Source organism: Chiloscyllium plagiosum, chromosome 9, assembly GCF_004010195.1.
Source record: "Chiloscyllium plagiosum isolate BGI_BamShark_2017 chromosome 9, ASM401019v2, whole genome shotgun sequence".
In the NCBI taxonomy this organism is placed as follows: Eukaryota; Metazoa; Chordata; class Chondrichthyes; order Orectolobiformes; family Hemiscylliidae; genus Chiloscyllium; species Chiloscyllium plagiosum.
Window position 1 is genome coordinate 66,222,046 of NC_057718.1, and position 15,134 is coordinate 66,237,179.

The following is a 15,134-nucleotide window of genomic DNA, read 5'->3' on the forward strand; positions in this document are numbered from 1 at the left end:
AAATACAGAGTGAATCTGTGATGGGATCGATGCGGAATGAATGCTGAATACGGAAAAAAAAACCGGAGGAAGCATTGGGAAAGGTACATTTACTTAATTGGTTAAATGACCTGCAAATTGCTAAAAACAAAATGATAAATGCTCATCAATGAAACAATGCATAAACAAAAAAGACAAAAGCATGTGCAAATGGGGTTGGGATCAAGCACAGCAGGAATTCATACCACAAAAAAACAAGACAAATTAGTGGGAAATAGCATTTAGTTTGTTTGATTCAGACAGTTTTCGCACAATATGCTGAAGAACAACAAATCTGAACCTTTGTAACCAAGAAGTTGAATAATTGTGGAATACTGACTTCCAGCGAGAACTGTGCAGCAGCTCCCAGCCTGTGACGTTCATTGCAACAGGGGCGTGAGTTGGTGACCATGAGTGAGTGGGAGTGGCGGATCCGGTTGACTGACAGTGGATCACCACCAATGAACGTGTGGGCGTGCACTCGCGAGCAGGGTCCGCATTGCCGAAGAGTTTTGGCGAGTGAGGAGTCGAGCTGTGACTGTCTGACTTTTACACTGGGCCACTGACTCTTGTTGGACGAGGCGCGTACTTCATCGTTGTATGAAAGGGGTGGGAGGAGAAGGACGGGGTTTGGAGCTTTTCATTCCTGAAAGTCGATCAGTGGCAAGTTTCTTTCAGCAGTTGCGGTAAGTTTGACATCGGACTCACTCGACTTTCCTTCTATCGAAAGCTGCCTTTGTGCTTCCCTGGGATCACGGTGCAAGCTTGACACCGATTTCAGATAGTATGGGAATTACTGGCTTCAGTTGAGATAATCTAATTAGGAAAGGGCGTGAATAGACCTGAGCTCCAGCTGGAGCCGCTTTGTGTTGTATGGGGAGGGTTTCTGAGGTGGATGTGAGTAACTGTACCCCCGGCAGTACTGAAGCGACCACTCAATTAGAAAGTATGGCGTTTAATGACAACAAGAACTGCACCAACTCTTGGGAGTTTCTGCGGGGATAGTTAGAAGTGAAAGTAGCGGAAATCTGTGGTGTTACCTGAGGAAGGAGCGATGGCTTTGGTTTCACCGTGTGGGGGATGGGAGGCACTCCTTAGAAACCAGTATTTTCAGATCTATGATTATGCCGTTACAAATTGATGGGGTGATATAAAGATGCTTTTTCTTAAAAAAAAGTCTGAATTTTAAGGTGGCGCTTCAGAGATGGAAAACGGTTTCCAATCAACACTGTAGCTTATTTTTGTAAGATTACTTATGCTACTTGTTATGATGGTTGGAATACCCAAATCTATTTTTTGCCAACCTGTCACGCTCTCCTTCTCCACTCCCAAACCACCTTTCCTGTCTGTGTTGTGAATATGTGGAACGAAAAAATACGTAAAGGAAACTCCCCTGAAAAGGATCTGTTGTGAATATTTTTGGATTGTGCGGGAATGGAGAATATTGGACAAACTGGAGGCAAAGGCAATATTGTAATAACAGAGTTAACTGCATGGTACGTGCCCAGAGGAAATTCCTACTCCGAGAATAACGTGGCAGTATAGCAGCACACATTATTCCAATTAGGTCTACATTATAGTATTGAATAGCGTTGGAAAAATTTAACCAGTAAATAGCTTTAGATACTTTTAAAAAGTGGTAGTCTGAATTTTAAATGTTCTTCGTGAATATATCTTTATTTTAAAATAAAACATGCGTCAAGTATCTTTTTCAGATACATCCTTCCTAGTTGTAGCAATTCACAACATTGTTATTTTGTTGAAATTCTGGTCTGCGAAGTGCCTGTGCTAAAATGAGACTTGAAGCATTTCAATATTTTTTTTCTTTGGCAGCGATCCAAGTGGTACAGGACTTTATTTTGAAAGACTAGAACCAAAACGAGCCAACAAAGCATTCTCAGTAGAAAGTTGCAGATGGAAAGCTCTTCGCCCATTTTTGAGGCAGCAGCGTTATGCCACAGGACAGCACAGTGGCTATCATTAGCACTGCTGCCTCTCAGCGCCAGGGATCCAGGTTTGATTCCAACCTCTGGCGATTGTGTGGAATTTGCACATTCTCCCCATGTCATCTTGATTTCCTCCAGGTGCTCCGGTTTCCTCTCACAATCCAAAGATATGCAGGTTAGGTGAATTGGCCTTGCTAAATTGCCCGGAGTGTTCAGGGATGTGTAGGTTAGGTGCATTAGTCTGGATTAAATATAGGATAATAGGGTAGTGGAATGGGTCTGCATGGAGGGTCAGTGTGAAGTTGTTCCCACACTGTAGAGATTCTATTCTATGATTTACAAGATGCAGTGCAGCGACTTGCTAAAGCAGCTTGAACAGCATCTCCCAAGTCAAAGTCCTCTAACCATTAGAAGCACAAGGTCAGCAAATGGATGTGAACAACACATAATACTCTTCCTGCAAGCCACACAATATTATGACTTTGAATTATAACTCTGCTCCTTCATTGCCACTGGATCAAAATCCTGGGGAACTCTTCTAACTGCACTGTGGGTGTACCCATAGCATGTGGACTGCAGTGGTTCAAGAAGGCAGCTCGCCATCATTTCAGGGGCAGTTAGAATGGGTACAGGCCTAGTCTGTGATACCCATATCCTGTGAAATCATTTTTCAAATCTTTTCATAATCTGGTACTGTAGTAATATCATAATGAATTTTTGCAGCATTCCTTCCAAGGCCACACTTTTTGGAGACAGTGCCCAGAGTTGTGTATGGTACATCATATGGTTCAATCAGAATTTTGTAGCCTAGGGAAAATGATGACCTGGCAAGGATTTCCAGTTGCCAGCGGATGATTGCCTTGCTGGAAAATGTTTGAGATAAATGTTGGGGAGGTGGGGGTATAGCATCAGAGTTGTTCATGCTTGTTATAAAATACTGTTTAGGCAAAGGTGCTGAATGCTTGTCTGGAGCACTATCCTGCATGAGATTCAAGAATGAACAAAAGAACTTGAGATACAGGAGCAGGACATTTGGCTCCTCGGGCCTGCCCGTCATTCAATTTTGGTAGATCTGCCCCAGTCTTCAGCTCTGGTTTAATGCCATGTCAGCATAATCCTCTAGTCCCTGATATTTCAAAATTCTGTGTACCTCTCTTTAAATAATTTGTGATTGAACCTCCACTGCTGTCTGAAATAGACCCTTTCAGACATGCTGTACTCTCTGGGGGAAGGAATTCCTTTACATCTCAGTTTTTGATGTGTTCCCTTATTCTGTAGCTATGTACCCTAATAAAAGATTATCCCACTAATGGAGGCATCTTTTCAACATCTACCCTGCCAAAGCCCCTCAGAATCTTGTAAGTTTCAATAAGATCACTCTTTAATTTTTTTCTGAGCTCTAATAATAAAGGCTTGCCTTTTCTTGATAAGTCATCCTCTTCATACCAAGAATAACCTAGTGGATTTTTTGATCTACCTCCAATGACATAATTAAATATGAAATGAAAACTGTACACAGTACTCCAGGTGCGTCCTCACCAACACCTGTACAGATGGAATGTGACTTATTTTTAAACTCCAATCCCTTAGCAAGAAAGACCAAACTTCCATTTGCCTTTATTAGTTGTGGTTCCTGCAAGCTAACTTTTTTGTATTTCATGCACAAAATCACCCAAAGCTCTTTGTTTGAACTGTTTTGTAATTTAATGTGAGCAGATCTGAATTTTCCACTATAATTGATCTAATCAGATTTAGTTTGAATGTTGATTTAGGTAAAGCGGAATGACATAGATTTGCAGTAAACCTGTTTTGTTGATGTTTTCTTTGTGTGAGGGATAATATTGGGACTTTGAACACGATTGCAGTAGGTTGACCCACATCCTGTACTTTCTCTGTGTCCATGTTTCTCAGCAGAGACCGATCAGGTGGCAGTCTACACCATCTTCAGTGTCTCATTGGAGACACAGGTTTATCTTGTGTGTTTAGCCACCACACACTTTTTTTAACCTTCAATCCAGAAACGTCAGGCCGCTTATATTTCCACCAGCCCCACCTCATGTATGTCCTAGCACTTTTTTGCGGAGCGAGTCATAGAGATGTACAACACAGAAATAGACCCTTTGGTCCAACCTGTTCGTGCTGACCAGATATCTTAAATTTAATCTAGTCCCAATTGTCAGCACTTGGCCCCTATCCCTTTAAACCCTTCCTATTCATATACCCAGCCAGATGTTTTCTAAACATTGCAATTGTACCAGCCTCCCCCACGTCCTCTGGCAGCTCATTCCATACATGTATCACCCTCTGAGTGAAAATATTGCCCCTTAGATCCCTTTTAAATCTTTCCCCTCTCATCTTAAACCTATGCCCTCTAGTTTTGGACTCCCTTGCCCTGAGAGAAATGTCCTTGTCTATTTATCCATGTTCCTCATTATTTTATAAGGTCACCCCTCAGCATCCAACTCTCCAGGGCAAATAGCTCCAACCTATTCAGCTTCTCCCTAAAGCTCAAACCTTCCAACCCTGGCAACATCCTTGTAAATCTTTTCTGAACCCTTTCAAGTTTCACAACAACTTTCCTACAGCAGGGAGATCAGAATTAAATGAAGTATTCCAAACGTGTACAGCCACAACATGACCCCCCAACTCCTATACTCAATAATACACTGACCAATAAAGCAAAGTGTACTAAACACTGCCTTTTCTATGTTATGGACCAGGCCAGACCCCTCAAAACATTTCAAGAAGGTAGCCTAGACCCTAACTTTGTTATTTGATTTTTAACAAGTGTACAGTGGATATCCTAGGAGAGAATCAGCTGGTCAGACTACTTAGTTTTAAATAAAACAATTTATTTACAAGCTTACTGAATGAATTTTCATGCAGAGGCTAATACATGTATGGAATGAGCTGCCAGAGGAAGTGAAGGAGGCTGGTACAATTGCAATGTTTAGAAAGCATCTGGCTGGGTATATGAATAGGAAGAGTTTAGAGGGATAGGGGCCAAGTGCTGACAAATGGGACGCGATTAATTTAAGATATCTGGTCAGCATGGACAATTTGGACCAAAGGGTCTATTTCTGTGTTGTACATCTCTATGACTCACTCCGCAAAAAATGCTAGGACATACATTCAGTTTGAGATTTTCCACATGACGTGGGGAAATATAAGCAGCCTGACGTTTCTGGATTGAAGGTTAAAAAAAGTGTGTGGTGGCTAAACACACAAGATAAATCCTGTGTCTCCAATGAGACACTGAAGATGGTGTAGATTGCCACCTGATCGGTCTCTGCTGAGAAACATGGACACAGAGAAAGTACAGGAAGTGGGTCAACCTACTGCAGTCGTGTTCAAAGTCCCGAACTGCTTTTCACAAGAATATCAACAGCAAAGAACAGAAAACAGAATATCAAATAACATTCCTACCTGAAAACCCAACAGACTATCCCAACTTAATGATCCTGTTCTAAAATACTTTCTAAAATTCTAAAATAACAGTCCCCATAAACACTCCTGGGCACAAAAGGACAAATGAAACATAAGTTCTTACAGGAATGAAATCAGAGAGAGGGTCCAGCAGCCTTTGTGCGCACACACACACACACCAAAGAATAGCTGATCTGTGACAAGTGGGCAATCTCATTTCATTATACAAGTGTTTTGTTTTCAACTTGGAGGTCTTCTGACTGAAGCATTATCTGTTCGCTGTAAACAAATTAGCCCTAAACTCTATGCATAACGCAGACTTCTTGGAACCTGTGTCATTTACAACCTCTCTGAGAAAAACCAAAGTTAACCTACCCATGTTTGTCAGACCCACCCTGTCTACCTCCATTTTCAAGGAAACTGTGAACCTACACTCCAAGGTCTCTTTGTTTGGCAAAACTCCCCAGGAACTTATCATTCATTGTAAAAGTCCTGCCAATATTTGCCTTTCCATAACACAGCACCTTGCATTTATCTACATAAAACTCCACCTGTCAGTCCTTGGTCCAACGATCCATCTGATCAATGTCCTGCTATACTGAGGAAACTTTCTTCACTGTTCACGACACCACTTCCTGTATTCAGATCCAGATTCATTACATAAATGACAAAAAGCAATGGATCCAGCACAGATCCTTGCTGCACACTGCTGGTTAGAGGCCTCCAGTATGAAAAGCAATCCTCCAATGTCAGCCTCTGTCTCGTACCTTCTAGCCAATTTTGTATCCAAAAGGCTAGTATTCCATGGGGTTGAAGATCGAATTCATTACTGCCAGTTCACTCTCTTTATTATGCTCCTTCAGCTCTCCTCTCTGGAGAAGTATTTTTCTTCAGCTGGATTCCTTCCATCCAGCTGTTGGGCTCATACACTTGTGTAAATAAGTTGACATTAATGGACTTGATGTCTCAGCCAATGTGATTTTAACCAATCTAAAGCATGTGGCAATGCATCCATCATGCAATTACTATTTATGTACATCCTTTGTTTATGGAGTGGTTACTGTTGGGACCATGTAAGCTACAATAGTTCTGACTTTGCTTAGAATTAAAGTAATTATTAATCTGAAATGAATCAGCAGAATTTTTTGCTTTCTGTATTCCTGATTTGAACAACCTTCAAAAACATCTAGCTATTAACAGCAATACCATTTTTGCTTAATGGATTTCACCCTTAAATATTAAACACATTTTACTTACTTGCAGTTTAGGGCAACCTGACAATAGCTTGTGTCGGATTTATTTATAGTTTCTCTTCCCATGCTCGTGCTACATTGAGTTGGCATAAAACAGTTGGGCAGGAATGTGCAACCACAATTCCTATGTTCTAAACACACTTTTAGCTTCAGTAAAATAGCAAACCATAATTCAGTTTTTGAACAAGAGATGATTATTGGTTAATTCCACCCTAGGAAGTGCTGCAAGATGAAAAACATATTTTTAAAACAGAAATATCATACTGAATAATGTTTAACCTCAAACGTCGGAATGGCATGGTGGCTCAGTAGTTAGCACTGCTGCCTCATAGCGCCAGGAACCAGGGTTCGATTCCAACCTCTGCCATCTTTGCACATTCTCCCTGTGTCTGTGTGAGTTTCCTTCAGGTGCTACAGTTTCCTCCCACAATCCAAAGATGTGCAGGTCAGGTAAATTGGCTATGCTAAATTGTCACACAACACCAGGTTATAGTCCAACAGGTTTAATTGGAAGCACACTAGCTTTCGGAGCGTCATCAGGTGGTAGTGGAGGGCTCAATCCTAACACACAGAATTTATAGCAAAACTTCAGTGTGATGGAACTGAAATTATACATTGAAAAATTGATTGTCTGTTAAGCCTTTCATCTGTTAGAATACTGTGATAGTATCACTTCTTTCATGTGTAAATCACAAAACCTTTTTTTAAAAAAGTTGCATTCTCGGGTTAGCTGTTAACAATGGTGATAGCAAGACAATATGTTGAAGGTGTTGGCCCCATATGTTCTCTGTCTATGCCATGATGTTTAGATTGATTCTAATCTTAAAAAGTGAGATAACGGAGTTTTACATGAATTCATGCAGTTTTTGAGCTCAGAGTTATGTAAGTTAGGCACATTAGTTAGCAGTAAATATCGGGTAGGGGAATGGGTCTGGTTGGGTTACTCTTCAGATGGTCAGTGTGGACTTGTTGGGCTGAAGGATCTGGTTCCACACTGTAGGGATTCGATGAAACTGCAAGAATTGACTTTGCAAGGGATCAATAGCGAAAGCTGAGAGTTATTGACACAAAATAATAAGCCAATGTGTAATCATTTGTGACAACTATTGAAAGCTAACAAAATGGTCAGACATTGATATGTATCTTAACCATTGATTTAAATGAGTTAAAGCATTTAATTGAAATCAATTTGAAGTTTGACCATGTTAAAGCGATGGTGATTTCTTCCCTGTTTTTGAGCCTATTGTCTTGTTATATTTTGGATCATTATTATTATTAATGTTGGACTGATGGAATGCAACTCTTTATAGATACACTTTGTACTATTTCAACTATTATGACAAGATAGTTCATCTTCCTTCTTTCATGTGCAATGGCTTTGGTTCTGGATTATTGACTTTGAGTTCAGAATATACCATGGCAAATTGTGAAAATGAATATAGTGAATGGGATAATTTTAGTGTGGGCACCAGGAAAAAAATCAATTATTAAATCATTTGCACAATTATTCTGCCATATGGAAAAAAAATGATGAACTATCTTGTCGTAATATTTGAAATTATTATAAAATTCCAGCTGATTGATTGATTAATTCAGGGAAGGACTCAGTTATCCTTATCTAGTATGGTCTCATTATGACTTTAGCCTTGCATTATGTGACTGACTCAGTGCAAATTTGAAAGGGGAATGGCCAATTCCTGTAATGTGCCACACTTAGAAAGAACTTGCTTTTAGATAATTCATTTAATGACCTTTGTATCAAGGTGCACCTCAAGCATTTAATTGAGTGATTTCTGTCGTAAGGAAATGTGGCAGACCATTAGTAACAGGGCCCACAAACAACAGCTGTAACTGGCTTTCGATGATCTTGATTCGAGGGATAAATATTGTTTAGGATGTAGAGTGATCGCTCTCTTTGTCAAATAATGCTATGGACTCTTTCTCAGTAACCCGAGAAGGTAGACACCGTCTTAGTTTAGTATTTCTTCTGATATGTAGAACCTCAAATTTACAGCACTCATTGTGCTAACATTGTGAAGATCAGTAATTTTAAAAAGAAATTCCAAATTCCCAGTTTTAATTGAAATAATTATCCAATGAAATTTCAGATTTTGAATGAAAGCGTTCACTGAACAAGTGTTTAAACAAAGCAAATAAACATCTAAACATTTGTACATTAAGGCTGAACATTTCAACAGAATGTATTCCATTCCACTTCTACTCAAGCGTTCCTTATACTTTATGGGATCTTGATGGTTTGTTCACTTCCGGTGAACAAACCATTCCGGTTTGGGCGGCACGGTGGCACAGTGGTTAGCACTGTTGCCTCACAGCGCCAGAGACCCGGGTTCACTTCCCGCCTCAGGCGACTGACTGTGTGGAGTTTGCACGTTCTCCCCGTGTCTGCGTGGGTTTCCTCCGGGTGCTCCGGTTTCCTCCCACAGTCCAAAGATGTGCAGGGTCAGGTGAATTGGCCGTACTAAATTGCCCGTAGTGTTAGGTAAGGGGTAAATGTAGGGGTATGGGTGGGTTCGCTTCGGCGGGTCGGTGTGGACTTGTTGGGCCGAAGGGCCTGTTTCCACACTGTAATGTAATCTAATTCTCACCAACTCGACAAACATCCACTCCAGATGCCATCACCGTTCAGTTGCATTAGTGTGTAGCATCTACAAGATGCATTGCTGAAATTCACCAACGATCCTCAGATGTTCCATTTTCACTGCCAGACTACACCGACCCCTTGGCATCATGGTAGCCCACAAATCCACCAACACACTAAAACAGCAGCTAATGAACTTGAAAGACCTTATACAGACAACAAACAAACTACTGTAATTTACAAATTACCGTGCAAGAATTGTAACAAACAGTACATTGGACAAACCGGCAGAAAACTAGGCATCAGGATACATGAACATCAACTGACCACGAAACTGCATGATCCTCTCTCATTAGTATCCTTACATACAGATGAGGAAGGACAACACATCCATCCTAGGACAAGCCAAACTGAGACATGCAAGAGAATTCCTAGAAGCATGGCATTCCAATCAGAATTCTATCAACAAACACATTGACTTGGACCCAATTTATCACCCCCTGAGAAAAAGAACAAGTAATGACATCACCATAGGAAAGGACATCACCAACTCAAAGAAACCCAACCATATAAACAGAAAGCAGGAAATATCAGTGGTGCTTCGTCCGGAGGCTCATTGAAGATGTAACCTAGTATGATGACGAAACATCTGAAAATGAACCTTCCAGCCCAGCGAGCCAATCTACATCCAGAACCTCAACCTGAACTACAAATCTTCTCAAAGCTTCCTGATATTGCAGCTCCTTTACTACCATTGAGTCAAAATCCTGGAATTCTCTCCCTAACAGCATTGTAATGTAGATTTCTGCAGTTCAAGAAGGCAGTTCAAAACCACCCTTCGCAAGGGGGTGACCTGCGACAGGCAATAAATACCAGACCAGCTAGCAATGCTCACATCCTATGAGTGAATCTAAAAACAAAAATCTAACCAAAAGCAGAGTGCTGGAGAACACTGCAAGTCTGGCAGCACTTGTAGACAGAGAAACAGAGAATGTTTTTCATCCAATGAAGAGTTCTGTAGAGGTCAGTGGGCTCAATATTAACTCAGCAGCTCTGGCAACATCTGTGGAGAGAGAAACAGTTTCTCCAGCAATTTGCTTTTGTCTTCGACCTCCCTATGAGCTACTTCTGACTGCCCCAGGAATCTCTAATCCTCTACTATACTATCTCTGTAATTATGTATTTCCATGCAGTGGATGTAATCTGGAAGTTAGTGTTTTTTTTTTAAGTAGGCTGTCAAAGAATTTAAAAAGTTGCACCCAAAATCTGCCTCAGGACTTGATCACATTTGTTGCTGTTGTACTGTCTGTGTGGAGACTGAGAATCTTTCAAGAAGATATTTGAATTTCTAATAACCAACTTAAAGGCATTACATAATGAAATTTAATTTTGATTATGTAACAAACTTTAAAAAGCAATAAGGACAAAACATTACTTAGACAACTGCTTTTATCAAATGAGAATGGCAGCACAGTGGTTATATCCCTAGTATTCAGCCTAATGGTCTGGAAATGTGAATTAAATGTCTGTAATATTACCATATCTGCATTGAAAGTATCTCAGTCAATAATAGCCATGGCAACTCATTTGCTTTTTTAAAAAAAAGCACGTGGTTTCCTAATCCCCTTTAGAGAAGGTCGCATGTCATCTTTCCATGATCTAGTCTACATGTGACTCCAGATTCACAGCAATCTGATGACTCATGTGCCATGTATAATGGGCTAGCAGGACACAGCTCAAAGGCAGCTGGGCATAGGCAACAATGCTGGCCTGGTCAGCAACATTTGCCTTCCATGAAACAAAGAAAAAAGCTAATCATCTCGACTAAAGAAACAATAATCCCACTGTGCATATTTACCTTCCAGTATGTTATGGTTGTTTAAAATACACCAACAATAGTCACTGCTTGGGTTCACATCTCCCTATTTGACTGTGTTGTAACATTTGAGTGATAGGTGCTTCCCTCATATTTGAAGAATTCCCTTTCTTCCTCCAAAGGAGGAAGTCTCATTCCAGTGATTCCTCCTTCTGGCATTGCCAGGGCAAATCTGGAATCTTTGTGGAGTACCTTGGGATGTAGTGACTGTCAAATGGTCATCTATTTCCTCTGTGCCAGAAAAAATTTAAGCTATAGGAAAAGGTGGCATGAGATAGCTTTGACAAATAGGGTTAAGGAGAATCCAAAGGGATTTTACAAATACATTAAGGACAAAAGGGTAACTAGGGAGGGAATAAGGCCTTGTGTGTGGAGCCACAGGAGATGGGGGAAGATACTAAACAAATATTTTGCATCCTTGTTTACTGTGGAGAAGGGCATGGAAGATATAGAATGTGGGGAATAGATGGTGACATCTTGAAAAATGTCCATATTAGTGGAGGTGGTGCTGGATGTCTTAAAACACACAAAGGTGGATAAATTCCCAGGATCTGATCAGGTATATCCCAGAACTCTGAGAAGCCAGCGAAGTGACTGCTGGGCCCCTTGCTGAGATATTTATATCATCAGTAGTCACAGGTGAGGTGCTGGAAGACTGCAGGTTGTCTAATGTGGAGCCACTATTTAAGAAGGGTGGTAAGGACAAGCCAGGGAACTATCGACCAATGAGCCTGATGTCTGTGGTGGAGAGGGAATCCTGTGCATGTATTTGGAAAGGCAAGGACTGACTAGGGATAGTCAACATGGATTTGTGTGTGGGAAATCAAGTAACAAAGTGGATTGATGAGGTCTGAGCAGTGGAAGTGATCTATATGGACTTGAATAAGGTGTTCGACAAGGTTCTCCATGGAAGACTGGCTAGCAAGGTTAGCTCTCACGGAATACAGAGACAACTAGCCATTTGGATACAGGAGCTGGCCTGAAGGTAGAAGACAGAGGATGGAGGGTTGGTTTTCTGACTGGAGGCCCGTAACCCGTGGTGTGCCACAAGGGTCAATGCTGGGTCCACTACTTTTCATCATTTATGTAAATGATTTGGGTGTGAGCATAAGAGGTATTGTTAGTAAGCTTGCAGATGACACCAGAATTGGATATGCAGTGGACAGTGAAGGAGGTTACCTCAGATTACAGCAGGATCTTGATCAGATGAGCCAATGGACTGAGGAGTAGCAGATGGAGTTTAATTTAGATGAATGAGAGGTGCTGCATTTTGGGAAAGCAATCTGAGCAGGACTTACACTTAATGATAAAATCCTGGGGAGTGTTGCTGAACAAAGAGACCTTGGAGTGCAGGTTCATAGTTCCTTGAAAGTGGAGTCGCAGGTAAATAAGATCGTGAAGGCAGCGTTTGGTATGCTTTCCTTTAATTGGTCAGAGCATTGGGTAAATGAGTTGGGAGGTCATGATGCCGCTCTACAGGGTCAGGCCACTTTTGGAATATTGCGTACAGTTCTGGTCTCATTAGTATCAGAAAGATGTTGTGAAATTTGAAAGGGTTCAGAAAAGACTTACAAGGACGTTGCCATGGTTGGAGGATTTGACCTCGAGGGAGAGACTGAATAGTCTGAAGCTGTTTTACTGGGAGCATTGAAGGCTGAGGGGTGACCTTATAGAGGTTTATAAAATCACAGGCATTGATAGAATAAATAAAAAGGTCTTTTCCTTGGGGTGGGAGGGTGTAGAACTAGACGGCGTAGGTTTAGGGTGAGAGGGAAAAGATAAAAAGGAGCTAAGGGGCAACGTTTTCACACAGGGTGGTATGGAATGAGCTGTCAGAGGAAGTGGTGGAGGCTGGTATAATTGCAGCATTTAAAAGGCATCTGGATGGGTATATGAAGGGTTAAGGGGAATATGGTCCAAATGCTGGCAAATGGGACTAGATTAGGTTAGGGTATCTGGTCAGCATGGACGAGTTGGACTGAAGGGTCTGTTTCCGTGCTGTGCATCTCTATGACTCATCTCCTGACATGACATATCTCTATGGTCATCTCCTGAGATAAGCTATCAACATAGTTTACAACCTTGCAGATTCATCAGTGTTGCTAGCTGCTAGTGAAGCATCAAAACAATAGTTTATAGTCCTTCAGCTGACGTTTGCTTTATATGTGGTTTTCTTGGCGAAGTGGTGTTCTGGAGTATCCATGTGGTGAATGATATGTATTTGATGGTACTGGGTGACATACAAAGATTTGCCTAATTTAGTTATCATGTGAACTGATCTGGAAGGGTAGCGCGGTGGCTCTGTAGTTAGCACTGCCTCACAGTGTCAGGGACCCAGGTTCGATTCCAGCCTTGGGTAACTGTCTGTGGAGTTTGCATGTACTCCCCATGTCTGCGTGAGTTTCTGATTGGTGCTCTGATTTCTTCCCATAGTTCAAAGGTGTGTCAGTTGGGTGGATTGGCCATACTAATTACCTATAAGGTTCAGGAATGTCTAGGTTAATTGGGTTAGCCATGAGAAATGCAGAATCACAGGGATGGAGTAGGGGTATGGGTCTAGGTTGGATGCTATTTGGAGAGTTGATGTGGATAGTTGGATTGAATGGTCTGTTTCCGCACTGTGGGGATTCTATTCAAAAAATACTGAAGACTTGAGTCAAAAATATGTTCACACTTGACTACATTTTAAAACCTGCCAAAATAAACTTATCAGATCACAAAGTAAATTTTTGGTTAACCCAATGTCCAAACTGAAGACAAAAGTACAATGGCTTTTCTCTCTTACCTTTGATGTCACTTGTAGTTCTATTGCCAGTTATGTCACTGCCAGCTCTCCATTGTGGGTCCAGTTCCCATATTGGCTGAAGTCACCATAAAAGCCCACCCTCTCAATGTCTCTTCTCACTTGAGGTTCAGTGACCCTCTGATTCACTTTGCCATTAGCCATCAAATGTGAGAGCTGTCTTTTGGGCCGAGGGCAGTTTCACTTTCCTGCAGTTAAGGACTAATCTCTATCTAGGGCTGTCTCTTCTGCTCTCTGCTGCCACAGTTCTCCTCCAGCTGCAGCTCAGATCCCTGCTTTCTATTGCTCCAAGACCACGCTAGATTTTTGTCAGATCTCTGGAGTAGGGCATGACCCCATGCTCTTGTAATCTGAAGTGATAATGTTATCAGTGAATGAAGATTGGCACCTGTTAATTAAATTCATTAATTTAAAATATTCAAATGACATATCTCAGAGACTTGTATTGTTGTTAGAATTTCCACTTTTTGGCTTAAATTAATGATTTATTGGAAAGAACAAGTTGATGGCCCTCAGTGTTTTAGTACTGTCTGTAAGACTGCTAGGTGCGGAGTTATTTGCAACATTCAAAGGGAAGTTGGATAAATATTAAGGGGAGAAAGTTAGAGCCAAGGGAAAACAGTGGGGAGAATAGAATCAATTGGGTAGTTCTTTCAAAGAGTTGGCATTGTCACAATGGGCAGAATGGCCTACTATGTGCTGCAAAATTGTATAGTTGCATTATTTATTGGTTCCAACTGCCTAAGTTTACAAACTGACGTACAATAAAACAAGTGGCTCCTGGTCTATACTCTTACACAAGCATTGAGTCATTGGATGAAAACTCATCACTTCGAATTATTGACATTTTCATGAATGATTTATCAACTACTAGGCTTGTCAGATCCTTGTATTTGGAGGATATTTAATTTCTTGATGTTTTTTTTTAGATTAGATTACTTACAGTGTGGAAACAGGCCCTTCGGCCCAACAAGTCCACACCGACCTGCCGAAGTGCAACCAGACCCATTCCCCTGCATTTACCCGTTCACCTAACACTACGGGCAATTTAGCATGGCCAGTTCACCTAACCTGCACATTTTTGGACTGTGGGAGGAAACCGGAGCACCCGGAGGAAACCCACGCAGACACTGGGAGAATGTGCAAACTCCACACAGAGTTGCCTGAGGCGGGAATTGAACCTGGGTCTCTGGCGCTGTGAGGCAGCAGTGCT

At 41.3% G+C, this 15,134-nt stretch overlaps 1 protein-coding gene across 2 annotated transcripts in view; it reads left to right on the plus strand.

The window, feature by feature from the left end:
- Positions 1-486: 486 nt before the first annotated feature.
- The window catches only part of LOC122552912 (rho guanine nucleotide exchange factor TIAM2), a 370,627-nt gene continuing 355,979 nt past the window's right edge, over positions 487-15,134 (plus strand). For both annotated transcript variants that reach the window (XM_043696131.1, XM_043696135.1), the window contains exon 1: positions 487-704. The gene's annotated coding sequence lies outside the window, so the exon portion shown is untranslated. The remainder of the gene's footprint in view (positions 705-15,134) is intronic.